The sequence below is a fragment of the Muntiacus reevesi genome, chromosome 8 (assembly GCF_963930625.1).
Source record: "Muntiacus reevesi chromosome 8, mMunRee1.1, whole genome shotgun sequence".
In the NCBI taxonomy this organism is placed as follows: Eukaryota; Metazoa; Chordata; class Mammalia; order Artiodactyla; family Cervidae; genus Muntiacus; species Muntiacus reevesi.
The window spans coordinates 68,341,426-68,356,334 of record NC_089256.1 but is presented as its reverse complement, the minus strand read 5'-3'; positions in this window follow the sequence as shown (position 1 = coordinate 68,356,334).

Here is a 14,909-nt window from a genome sequence, read left to right as displayed (position 1 = left end):
ACACCTCTGTGAACATACTAAAAACCACTCCCTGGATAACTCAGTTGGTAAAGAATCTGCCTGCAGTGCAGGAGACCATGGTTCGATCCCTGGGTTGGGAAGATCCCCAGGAGAAGGTAAAGGCTACCGGCTCCAGTATTCTGGCCTGGAGAATTCCATGGACTGTATAGCTCATGGGATCACAAAGAGTCGGACACAACTGAGAAATTTTCACTTCACTTCACATGTTTTAAATGGTTGAATAATGGCTCAGTGTTATATCTCAATAAGGCTCTTTAAAAAAATATTGATCAAGGTAAAAGAGCTCAGTCACTTTCCTCTCAATTGCTATTACTCTTTCCTTGTTAAAATAAGCAAGCCTTGAAAGAGTGGCTAACCCTCTCATAAACAACAGAAAGCCAGCAATGATTTAGAAGAAAAGCCATATATGTAAAAGATAGACTTCCTTAATACCTAAGTCCCAAAGTGTTCTCAGCTTAATAAAATATTATTAACTTTTAGCGATACATGCCTCCTCAGTTTCCTGGTATATAGCAAAACAGTAAAACTGGACCCCTTAATTCCTTTGACTTTATGAAATCCATTCTGGCCATTGCTACACACCAATTTATGTGGCTGGCATTAAAAATCCCACTTTGCCTTAGCTACGTCATTGGGCTTTCCTGTGCTCCTGACCTGAGCCTAAAGGTCTTACTCCTTATTTTTCTGTCTTTTCATAACATTAAATATCAAGGATCCTCATATTTGTTGCTTCTGCTCGCTTTATTATATTAACATGATTTCCTAAGCCTTTATGCTCCTTAAACACACAGAGATAGAAATAATAATCCTTTTTTCCATTTTATGGTTTTGTTAAGTCTGTAACTGAGTAAATTTAGAAATTCAGTTTAAAATGTGGTCAATCTACTTCTTGGTCAAGTAAAATATCCTAATGTTTTAGTGATGTATATACAGAGCCTAAGTGTGCTGAAACACTAAACATGATTTAAAATCAGAATCATTCTCTCCAAATGGCAGCTTAATATTTTCTAAGTCTTATATGTTTTGCAGACAACCAAATTTATTTTGTATAATGTTGTTTAAAGTTTATATCGTTGTGTTAGTTGGATTTGCATTGAATTCCATAAATATTAAATGTTGTAGATTCCTTATCTATAGTTATACAGAACTAATGTTGGCACATGCAAGGTCCATTGCCAATGTGTTTGCATATAATGGGACTTTTTCACAAGTTATCATTTGTTTTTACTTCTGCATATCTTTAGGAATTGCATGCTGCTCTCAGTCACTAACATTTAGCTGACACCAGTGTGTTTTTAAGCAATTTAAGTGCAATTATCAAAGCATTTCTTAAATGAAGGTCAATTCATTAGCTTTATTTCAAATGTGCCTCCTCTCACTAGATAAACTTAATTGCTTCTATTGTGACTTTTTTTGAACTATAGGAAATGAACTCCACAGACCTTCCTGTCTGTTGTTTTCAATTATGAAAATCATTGCTATTCATACTAAATGATTTTTACTCACTTAATACTTGACAAAAGAAAAAAAGAAAACACAAGACACACAGATACAATTACAGTACAGTCATTACCACCGATCTATAGCTTCAGTCCTTCCTTGTTGCAATCATCAAGTCCACTGATCACTGCTTCTAATTCCTTGACTATTTTAGCACCTATCTACTGTTATTCTCTTCAATACTTCTCTATTTATTAGCAATTTCAATGTCCATGTTACCTATTCCAGTATTGTTTGAGTCCTCCTGCTTTCTTGATGCCCTCTCCCTCCGATCTTATCTGTCACATTTCCTCAATCCTCAGTGCTGCAAACACAGATACCACAATTACTGTCAATATCCCTCTTCCACCATCTCACTTTCAACATCTCATCTGAATATAACTCTTTATCTTTCCAGTTTACTAGCTCTTCTTCCCCAAGTAGTACTATTCTTTGCCCTCACTAGACCCTAAATAAAACTTCATTTGATTCTACTAGTTTGTTACTATTTATCACTCTTCTATAGCCTCAATCCCTTACTACTCACCATTGTTTCTGTGGCCCATTTTTAGACTAACTTATTTTGCATGAACTCTAGCTCTATATGATCCTGTCTCCTGATAACCACTTAGTGAAATCCCAAACCTTGTTAATCAATTATCTGTCTCTTTTATATTTGCATTTTGGCAGTTGACTTGGGTGGGGAAAAATTCAAAATTATATTGATGCTATGTTCTTTAAAAATAGACCAATTACTTGGCACTTAATGCAGCCTAGATTCTATCTACATTTTTTTTGTTATTGTTGTCTAAATATACTTCTGCCCTCAGAGAAAATCTTTAATACCATTTTCTCATGCCTTTAACAGTGCTCCATTCTCCTCATCATGACCCTGTTACCTGGTGTGCTAAGCAAGTAAATGTCTACAAAATGATTTTGTAATATATTCCAGGGATGCAAGGATAATTCAATATCAGCAAATCAAAAAATGTGGTATACCACCTTAACAAATAAAACAAAACAAAAAAAAAAACAACATAGGATCATTTGAATACATATAGAAAAAACATTTTATAAAATAAAATATCCTTTCATAATAAAAACTCTCACCGAACTGAGTTTAGATAGAATGTATCTAAATATAATAGAGGCCACATATGATAAGTCCACAGTTAACATAATATTAAATGGTGAAAAGCTGAAGCCTTTCCTTCTAAGGTTAGAACCAAAGACAAGGATGCCTACTCTCATCGCTTTTACTCAGCATAGTACTGGAAATCTTATCCAGAACAATTAGTATAGGTAAAGGGGAAAAAAGGCATTCAAATCAGAAAGGAAGAAGACAAATTTTCTCTATCTGCAGATGACATAATCTTATATACAAAAATCCTATGTTGTGCAAAAGCTTTTAATTTTCATTAAGTCCCATTTGTTTATTTTTGCTTTTATTTCCAATATTCTGGGAGGTGGGTCATAGAAGATCTTGCTGTGATTTATGGAAGCAACCTAGATGCCCATCAGCAGATGAATGGATAAGGAAGCTGTGGTACATATACACCATGGAATATTACTCAGCCGTTAAAAAGAATTCATTTGAATCAGTTCTAATGAGATGGATGAAACTGGAGCCCATTATACAGAGTGAAGTAAGTCAGAAAGATAAAGAACATTACAGTATACTAACACATATATACGGAATTTAGATAGATGGTGGCGATAACCCTATATGCAAAACAGAAAAAGAGACACAGAAATACAGAACAGACTTTTGAACTCTGGGGGAGAACGTGAGGGTGGGATGTTTTGAAAGAACAGCATGTATATTATCTATGGTGAAACGGACCACCAGCCCAGGTGGGATACATGAGTCAGGTGCTCGGGCCTGGTGCACTGGGAGGACCCTGAGGAGTCGGGTGGGGAGGGAGGTGGGAGGGGGGATCGGGATGGGGAATACATGTAACTATATGGCTGATTCATGTCAATGTATGACAAAACCCACTGAAATGTTGTAAAGTGATTGGCCTCCAACTAATAAAATAATATTAAAAAAAAAAAAAAAAAAAAAAAAAAAAAAAAAAAAACCCAAACCAGAAAAAAAAAAAAAAAAAAAAAAAAAAAAAAAAATCCTAAAGATACCACCAAAAATCTTAGAACTAATAAACAATTTCAATAAATTGTAGGACACAAAATCAACATGCAAAACAACAAACTATCAAAAAGCAAAATTAAGAAAAACATTCTCATTTACAATAACACCAAAGAGAATAAAATAGTTAGGAAACAATCTAACCAAGGAAGTGAAAGATATGCATACTAAAAACTATCAAATACTGATGAAATAAATTGAAGAAACAAAGGAAAAGATATTGTGTTCATGGATTAGGAGAATTACTATTTTAAAAATGTCCATCCTAACTGAGGCAATCTACAGATTCAATGCAATTTCTACAAAAACTCCAAGGACATTTTTCATAGGAATATGAAGAAATCCTAAAATTTCATGTCACCACAAAATTTCCAAATAGCCAAAACAACCTTGAGAAAGAGGAACAAATTTGAAAGCATCAAATTTTCTGATCTCAAACTCTGCTAAAAGCTATAGTAAATTAAACAGTAAGTAGAGGCAGGAAAAATGTATACAAACAATAACAACAACAACAGCAGCAAAAAAAAAGAAAGAAAGAAAACAAAGCAAAACATTAAGATATTGGCCTAAAAACAGATGCATAGATCAATGTAACATAATAGAGAGCCTAGAAATAAATTCATACATATATAATCAATAATTTCTGGAAAAGGAGCTAAGAACATAAAATCAGGATAGAACAGTCTCTTCAATAGACAATGTTGGGAAAACTGGATACATACATGTTAAAAAAAATGTATTATACCCTATCTTACACCATATTAAAAAAGTAACTCAAATTGGAATAAAGACTTGAATGAAAGCTCTGAAACTGAAAAATTCCTAGTAAAAATATAGTAAATAATCTCCATGACTTTGGTTTTAGCGATGAATTTTTTCATTTGCCACTAAAAAAGAAGGCAGAAAAGGAGAAAATAAATAAGTGGGACTTCAACAAACTAAAAAGCTTCTTCATAGCAAAGAAAATGATCAATGGAATTAAAATGCTACCTACAAAATGAGAGGTAATATTTGCAACCATATATCTGATATGGGGTTAACATTTTAAATATACAAGGATCTCATGCAACTCAATAGCAAAAAACTAATCAATGAAATAAATGGCAAAGGATCTAAATATGGCATTTTTCCTATGAAGACATACAAATGACCAAAAGGTAACGGAAAATGCTTAATTTTAGTAATTATCAAGGAAATGAAAATCAAAACCAGAGCAATATATTATTTCATATCTGCTACAATGTCTATTATCAAAACAAAAAAAGAGATAACAAATGTTGGCAAGCAAATGAAAAGGAACCCTTGTACACTGTTGGTGGGAATGTAAATGGGTACAGCAATATGAAAAACAGAATGAGGCTTCCTCAATAAATTAAAATAGAACCAACATATGATTAATTAAATCTACTTCTGGATGCATATCCAAAGGAAATAAAATCATTATCTTGAAGAGAAATCTGTACCCCCATGTTTATAGCAGCATTATTCACAATAGCCCAGGTATGGGAAAAAACTAGGTGTCCATCAATGAATAAGGGCTTCCCAAGTGGCTCAGTTGGAGAAGGCAATGGCACCCCACTCTTGCCTGGAAAGTACTCTTGCCTGGAAAATCCCATGGATGGAGGAGCCTGGTAGGCTGCAGTCCATGGGGTCGCGAAGAGTCAGACACAACTGAGCAACTTCACTTTCTCTTCTCACTTTCATGCATTGGAGAAGGAAATGGCAACCCACTCCAGTGTTCTTGCCTGGAGAATCCCAGGAATGGGGGAGCCTGATGGACTGCCATCTATTGGGCCGCACAGAGTCGGACACAACTGAGTGACTTAGCAGCAGCAGCAGGTGGCTCAGTGGTAAAGAATCCATCTGCCATGCAGGAGACCCGGGTTCCATCTCTGGGTCAGGAAGATCCTCTGGAGAGAGGAATGGTAACCCACTCCAGCATTCTTGCCTGAAGAATCCCCATGGATAGAGGAGCCTGACAGGCGACAGTTCATGAGGTCACAAAGTGTCAGACATGATTGAAGCGACTGAACATGCGTGCATGTATCTATCAATGAATAAATGGATTAAAGGAACACTGTGTCACTCCCACACAAACACAAACAGTGGAATACACTCAACTCTAAAACAAGAAGGAATTCTATAAATTGCAACAACATGAATAAAACTGGAAGGCATTACATTGTGTAAAAAGGCCATACAGGGAAAGACAAATATGCCATGGTATCAGTTACACATGGAATATTAAACACACACAGACACACACACACACACACACACACACACACACACACACACACACACACACAGGGTGTTTTCAGTAGTAAAGAAGCTGCCAGCCATTGCAATAGACATGGGTTCAATCCCTGGGTCTGGAAGACCCCCTGGAAAAGGAAATGGCAACTCATTCCAGTATTCTTGCTTGGGAAATCTCATGGACAGAGTAGCCTGGCAGACAAGTCACAAAAGAGTCAGACACGACTTTGTGACTTAACAAGAAAAGCAATTACCAGGGAATGAGGGATAAGGGAAATAGAAAGAGGATGGTGAAAAGGCACAAACTTTCAGTTATAAGTTGAATAAGGCCTTGAGGATCTAATGCATAACATGGTGACTATAATTGATAATGTAGGTGTGTCTGTGCCTGTGAAAGTCACTCAGTGGTGTCTGAGTCTTTGTGACCCCATGAACTGTAGTCCATGGAATTCTCCAGGCCAGAATGCTTGAGTGACTAGCCTTTCCCTTCTCCAGGGGATCTACCCAATCCAGGGATCAAACCCAGGTCTCCAGCATTGCAGGCAGATTCTTTACCAGCTGAGCTGCAATGGAAGCCCATAATTAATAATACTCATGTAACTGAAATTTCCTGAGAGTAGAATTTAAGTGTTTTTACCAAAATAAATAAGTAAATAATAGTTAACTTAATGGGGTGAATTCTTTCATGATGTGTAGGTATATGAAATAATCAAGTTGTACACTTTAAAGATCTTACAATTTTATTTATCAGTTGTACTTCTAAAAAAGCTAGAGAAAAATAAAGCTACTAGAAGGGAACTTTTTTATGCTACCACCACCAGACACCACACCCTATTAACCTGCCTACATCTAATATTCACGTACTTTCTCCAACTTGCAACATATTTGCATGTCTATCTATGGTCAAGATGTGCTTATGGACTTAATCACAACCTCCTTGCCAATTCAAGAAGGAATTCCTCTGGAATTACCTTTCTCTACTCCCTTGCCATTAATATTTACCTTCCTAATAGGTCAACCCAGTCAACATGCAAATACGCTATAACACCATCTATCTTTTAAAAATTGCACACATTCTTGTTTCATTGGTGTCCTTTTTCTGTGCTCATTGTTTGGTGTAGTGAAAGTATGAAATCGGAAAGATCTGGTTTCATTTTTGGTCTACCATCTATTAGATATGTTATATTTTAAAAAAGTACTCAAAATTGAACCTCTGTTTATCAATCTATTAAATAGAAATTAATATTATCTCTAGTGATATAACAATCACTTCATGACAAATATATGGGAAAACAATGGAAACAGTGACAGATTTTATTTTCTTGGGCTCCAAAATCACTGCAGATGGTGACTGCAGCCATGAAATTTTTTAAAGACACATGCTTCTTTGAAGAAAAGCTAAGACCAACCTAGACAGCATATTAAAAAGCAGAGGCATTACTCTACTGAAAAAGGTCCATGTAGTCAAAGCTATGGTTTTTCTAGTAGTCAGGTATGGGTATGACCATTTCTTTATATATATATGTATTTCTGAAAGTTGAGCTCTGAAGAATTGATGCTTTTGAACTGTGGTGCTAAAGAAGACTCTTGAAAGTCCCTTGGACTGCAAGGAGATCCAACCTGTCAACCCGAAAGGAAATTAGTCCTGAATATTCACTGGAAGGACTGATGCTGAAGCCGAAACTCCCATAATTTGGCTACCTGATCCGAAGAACTGACTCACTGGAAAAGACCCTGAAGCTGGGAAAAATTGAAGGCAGGAGGAGAAAGGGACAGAGGATGAGATAGTTGGATGGCATCACTGACTCAACGGACACGAGTATGAGCAAGTCCCAGGAGTTGGTGAAGGACAGGGAAGCCTGGCATGCTGTAGTCCATGGGGTGGCAAAGAGTCAGACACGACTGAGTGAAACTAATTTGAAGCATTGCTTCAAAGCATTCAAAATTCTTTAAATGTGGTGACATTTACTCTTCACCATAAATCTATGAGTGGGTTCTATTATTTACCCCAGTTTATGAACAAGCATATAAAAAAGTTACATAAATATTACAGTAGTAGGGTGCAAAGCTAACACTGGAACTCAGGTTTGGTAAAGGCAATTAGGCTTTGCTCAGGTGACAGCGGCTATTAGGACCCCACCAAATTTCATTCCACTCTTCCTCCACACCAATAGAATTGCAGGAGGAACAAATCTACTCAACATTACATTTTTTTAGCTTTCACTGCAACTACATATGACTGATTTCCTCCAGTTCAATATGAGGAGAAGTGATATATGCTACTTCTAGCAATGGTCCATAGGACAGTGGACACTGTTCCCGTTCTCATTTTATCCATCCTTCCAACTGGCAAATGCCCCAAAAGTGGGAGCAACCCAGCTTCAGCTATGTGACCATAATGCCCTAAGGCAAGGTTCAGAAAACTATGGTCTGTGGGCTAAATATGTTCCATCTCCTGTTTCTATAAAAAATGTATTGGAACATAGGGACATCCATTTGTTTACATGTTTTCTATAGCTGCTTTTATACTAAGATAACAGAACTGTCATCATTGATATAAGTGCCACAATATTAGGTTTTTCTGTTTTATTAATATACAAGACATAGTTTTTGACAATCACATCCTTTTAAATTTTAATATTGTTCACAACCATTTCAGTCAACTTAGACTATGGGAAGATGATACATCTTAGCTACCATTATGAATAACATCTTCTAAAATATGTATTCTGTTATTTAAAAGCTTATGTGCTTTATATAGATTTATATTACACATGAATTTTCAGGGTTCATTCATGTCCCAGTCTAAGTTTCTATAAGGACCACTGCTTATATTCTCCTAATTTTGGGTAAAATAAAGAGTTTCTTGGTACTTCACTTTAAAACTCTAATAATATAAAATGATAAACATTGCAAGAGGAAACAAAACTTATTCAATGATATTCTAGTTTTTCTTCTGTGGTTTAAAGACTATTGGGCTTTCCAGGTGCTGCTAGCAGTAAAGAAACTGCCTGCCAATTAAGTCTTTAACAAAAAATGTTTATATTTGCAGTAAATTAGGCAAATAAGATAATTACTAAATTATTATTTATAGGATTTTCTTTCCTAATTCATGCACACTTGAAATTGATAAAATTTTCTAACAAATACAAAGGGAATTTTCTATGATATTGTGGTCTAATTATAAATTCCTCTATTACCTTATTTCTTTAAACTTTCTTTTCCTGTGGCTCCATTTGTTTATTCTTATCCTTGAACATATCCTTTATTCATATCCTTGGACTTTGGTTTGCATATATAAAAGGTGATATCTATAAAGTTTCTATTTTTAATATACCATATATTGAGTAATATTGTATGACAATAACTATAAATTAAACTTATCTCTAATCCTTAGCAAAATCTTTTAAGGTAGGCATTATTATCACCAATTCATTAATGTCTAAATGCCTCCTTGCTTAAAATTATATTGCTAAAAAATGTTTTGAAATTAGGATTCTTTCCTAGGCATGTTTAACTCTCAAGTTATGACCTTCCATGAAGTTATTCTGCCTCTTTATTGCCTATCAGACTAAAGACTACCTAAAAATTGTGTTTCTTTATGTGTGGGTTTGACCTCATAATCATGGATAATTCCAATATTTCTTAATATCCACCCTAAATGAAATTTTCTACTAGGTTTATTTTCCCTGAAATACCATTTTGCTACTTGATTTTTTATTTCACTTTTAGCTTTTTTATTAAAGTATAAATTACACGCAGAAAAGTATATAAATCATAAGCTCAGTAACACTTCATGATATGAACACACTTATGTAACCAGCCCCCAGATCAAGAAACAGTCTCACTAGCATACATACAACATGTTCTCTTTGTGCCTAGCTTCTTTTAGTCAATGCTGTTTGTAAAATTCATCCATACTTTTGTGGAGCAATAGTTTTGCATTTCATTGTTTGAACAAAACCAAACATTTACCTATTCTTATTTTGATAGACTTTTATGACTATCATGAAGAATAATACTATTGACAGTTTCAAACATCATTTTTTACATATGCGAATGAACTTCTTTTAGTTATATGAGTGGAACTGCTAAGTCATTTAGTATATTCCAGTAGAGAGAGACAGTCATTTTTCTAAAGTGTTGCCCAGTTCGTATTTCTACTAGCCTTATATGTGTTCCAGTTACTCACCAATAGGCGGAACTGTCTGTGATTCTGTGGTTTTCAATTTCATTTCCCTGATAGCTAGTGAACATCTTTTAATGTTTATTGACCATTTGGGTATCCTTTTTTATGAAGTGCTGATTCAAGTATTCTGTGCTTTTAATTTTAATCGTGTCATATTTTTTCCTTGTTGACTTGAATGAATTCTTCAACTGTTCAAGTATAAAGTACTTTGTACATCTTACCATGTCCTTACATAAATCTTCTCCTACTCTTTATTTTCACATATTAATGGTGGTGTCTTCTGATGAAACATTTTTAATTTTAATGTATCTAATTACATTTGAAGGAAACTAAGACATCTTTCTTTCCTTTTTCTTTGATTTTTATACTCTGTTTTCTATTATAGATGACAGTATCTTGTTTTTAAAATATCTAGAAGACAAATCACCTCATATTTTAATTTTGTCAATATACACTGTTTTGGAAGGGCCCTTGGAAAATATATAACATTGACATTTTATCAATAAAATGCTTTATCTAGAAACAATTTTAACAACAAAAATATACCATGCCATAGAAGTATTAACATTAATGCTTAATATTTTAAGATCCTTAATTTATTAAACTGTCACGTCTCCAAAATGGATACATATAACTGAAAATATGAATGAAAGATAGCAAGCATTTGTATAATTTAAGGAAATGATGTTTTGTACAGCACTAGTTAAATTTCTCATCCGCAAAGCTGGTTTTATTTTCTTGATTTAACAGTTAATTACACTGGAGCTAATTATTAAGTCTCATAATAAGTGAGGCAAGAGAAACTGCAGTATATTCCCTCAGAAAATGCAAATAAGCAATAAACATTTTTTTCTAATTTACTCCTCTTTAAAATTTTCATATGATAGTTAACAACTGTCTGATCTCTGTCCATTATGCTTATTGACATAACTAAACTTTAAGTAGAAATGAAATCTCTACTGATGTACTGATTAACTATACAGAAATGCTTAAAAAGAAAGGCTGATTATCATAAACTTTGTGGAAACTGCTCAACTTGGGTTTAACCACAATGAAAAGTGGTATCTCTGTTTCTAGACTGTTCAGTCATTTTCAAAATGAAAATGATCTTGTATTTATTTATGGAAAATTTGAAATTGTCCTTGAAAAAACACATTCAGAGACAGTGGTGCCTACTCTGAGTTAAAGCCAGTATCTCTTGCACCGTTTAAGCTTGAGCCACTATATAATAGATTAAAAACAATTTGCTAAGATATATGAAGTTGGATATAATTAATCTCTTTTTAAAAATGGCTGCACATTTTTTTATTTCTCTTTTTGGCTCACAGACTGTGCCATTTTTCTCTCTAAGAGTGTGTTGTTCCAATATGGTTTCAGTCTGAATATAGTTGTCAATATCATTCCCCCTGCCCCAAGATGATGTGGTCAATGTGCAATTTAAGTGTCATCAAAAGAATAATATAGGGACTTTTAGCTTATGCTTAAAATTAACTTTCCAGCTTGAATTTGCCATTTAGCAATAAACATATTTTGGAGTTACATAAATTTGCTGTAGAATTCACAAGGAGAGCCAAGTGTGAAAAGAAAGGACTTCTAATGCTTAAATTTGTTGAATTATTCCTTTTCAGAAGATTCATGATAGGTAAAAACTTGAGGACCATTTTTATGGTAATATCATTGCTATTGCTTGGCATTTGCTGTCTCTATTGCTTTAATATTAGTGTATTTCTCAGTTCCAAGGATCAGAATTGGGGAGGATATAGGCTTGAGTGTTTGTAGACATGACTGACTCAGGAGACAGTAAAATTCTCATTCACATCTGATTCTAATGAGGAGGGACATGTCTTGGTAGCAATGAAGATGAGAAATAAATGAGTGGGAAAATGAACAAAAAATTTTACCTTGGAAAAGTCTGCCAGTAGCTGGCATGAGAGAACCAAAGGAGAACAAAATCAAGAGACCATAGAACAAAGTAAGAAGGCCATAGAAACAAAGGATGGTGTCCTTCCTAGGACAGGTTTGGAGATGTAATAGAAGTGTCAAGAAAAGGGCTGTGAATTGCTGCTGTCTTGGGCTTAAATGCCCATCTTGCCATTTTCTACATCTGGGATTTAGATACCCTGATTACAGCAACACCTGTAGCTGCCTCAGGAGTTTGCTGCAAGGTTTAAGCATAGCTCATGATGATACCTAACACAGTACCTTGCACATGATGAGTAGTCAATAATATTTATTCTTGTTAATATAATTCAATATTTATCCTCACTTTTTGTCTTTATCCTATTTCAATGCTTGTAGGGAGATTTCCTCCTATGTAATTTAAAGTTTTCAAGTGGTTCTGACAATCTTCAAGTCAAATGGTGGCAATATTAAAGTTCTCAAATTTTTCCTTTCTTCTTCCTTCCTTCCTCTCTTTTCTCCTCTATCCTTTTCCTTCTTGTTTTACTCCCCATTTCTCTTATTTTTCTTTAAACACTCATTGATTGCGTCTGGATATATGGAAGTAATATAGCTCATATCAAGGAGAAGTTATAACTATTTGCCAGAAAGAATATGTAAAGAAATATAACTTATTGCAATGTACTATAAATATTATTGACTCTGAATAAATTTCAGCTTATTTAAGTGGGTAAACTTGAGAAGTGAAAAAAAAGCATTATTTTTGTCTGGGTGGGAAGGTTATTAAGAGCAATATCCATAGGTTCCGATCCATGATAGACAAAAGCTTACAGAATGCACTCTTAGATCCCCAGGGCTGCTGTTACAAAATACTACAAACTCGGAGACTAAAAACGACAGATATTTTTACTTTCATAGATCTGGAAACTGAAAGTCTGAAATCAAGGTGTCAACAGACACCAAACTCCCTACTGAAGGCCTTAGGTAAGGATCCTTTCCTCCTTCTTCCTAGCTTCTGAAAATCTTGGCCAATATTTGACTAGTATCTGCATTGTTTCCTTCTCTGCCTACATCTTTACATGGCCTTTGTCTATGACTGAGTGCCTTTCCTCTTTTCTTATAAGGAGATCAGCCATCTGATTTAGGATCCACCTAATCCAGTGTGGCTTCACTTAACTACATCTGTAAAAACCCTATTTCCAAATAAGATTGCACTTGGTGGTTCTGGATAGAAAGGAGTTTTGCGGGAACATTACTCAAACCATTGCACACATACTGACCCATGCTCCTCATATATAAAAGACATATTCTCCACTCACACTCAATGTGTCATAGGTATGTAAATAACACAGGTAGGGCTAAAACAGTCTTCTATCATCCAAAAGACCAGCTAAGAAATATATCAAAGACTTCGTATTTCACGTTTTTTCCTTCACTACATATTTATTTATTTTTCCTAAAGGTAGGAGGAGAGGTTAAGTGTGCTAGAAACAGTACTAATTTTTTAAAGTCAAGATTCCAAAACTATCTAAAATGTTTGATTTTATAACTTACTTTTAGATCCTGAGAGAAAGTCTCTGTTCTATTTAGAGCTGATAACCTTAGATTTTCCAGGAAAAAAAAAATGGAAAACCACAGACAAAAAATAAAGCATAACTAACTTAAGGGAGAGATCTTTGAGTAAAAGAAATACAACTACTTGGTCTTGGAATTGAGAACCATTAACCTAAATGTTTATTAAGCTGACTCATTTGAAAAGACCCTGATGTTAGGAAAGATTGAGGGCAGGAGGAGAAGGGGACAACAGAGGATGAGATGGTTGGATGGCATCACCGACTCAATGGACATGGTTTTGTGTGAACTCTGGGAGTTGGTGATGGGCAGGGAGGCCTGACATGCTGTGGTTCACGGGGTCGCAAAGAGTCAGACACAACTGAGTGACTTGACTGAACTGAACAACAAATTATCATTTCAAGATCTGGTTGAAAGAATATGAAATAAGAAAACTGATAGGAAATAAATTTTAGTCAAAGGGGAATGATGTCACCAAGGTGACAAAATAGGTAATTCCTGGTTTCAGTCTCCCTCACAGGAAGACCGACAAACAATTATCCACAGATAACACAACTTTGTGCAAATCCCAGAACCTGAGGTGAAGCAGAAGCCGCTTTTGGATCACAGAGACAGAGAAGGACCACATTAGAAGGATAATAAGCATAGTTTCATTCTGAACGTCCTCTCCCAGACTGGCATAACTCATACCAAACCTATGTATTTTCCAGTGGAAGAAAGAGAGCCCAAGATGTACATCTAGCTTCCCCATTATTGCAGGATTCTTCCTGGAAAAGACCTGCTGGGTCTTGCACCTTGGAGTTAGTTCACTGGGGAAATCTGAGAGCTGGATAATACAGATCAGACTGAGACAGAAAAGGGGAGACAGGGCTTAGAGAAACCAGCACTTGGATCTTGGCCAACTGCATTTCTACTAGAAGCATCAAAGCAGAGATCCTAGCCAGGACTTTTGTCAATTTCCAGAGTTGAGCTGGTATTCCCATCTGGCCAAGAAGCTCAGTTGGCAGGTCTGCCTGACTTGGGATCCAGCCAACAGGCCACACTGGCAATGGAGCCTATTCTATGATCCCACCTGGGCCAGAAGGCAAGTTTGAAGCCTTGCCCAACTACGTAGCATATCTTCTAGTTTCACACTTGCCCCATCTACCCATCTCCAAGAAGTGTGGCCTGAGATGCCAGGCAGGCTCAGAACTTACCTTCTGGCCCACCTGAGCAGGGAAGCAAGTCAGCATTCCTATCAAACAGCGGCCACTGGAGACCCAAAAATATAAATAGAGAACCTCAGTTAGCCACAACACCCATTCTACAGCCCGGCTTAGGCACAGCAAAGCCAGCAGCCCTGCCCAG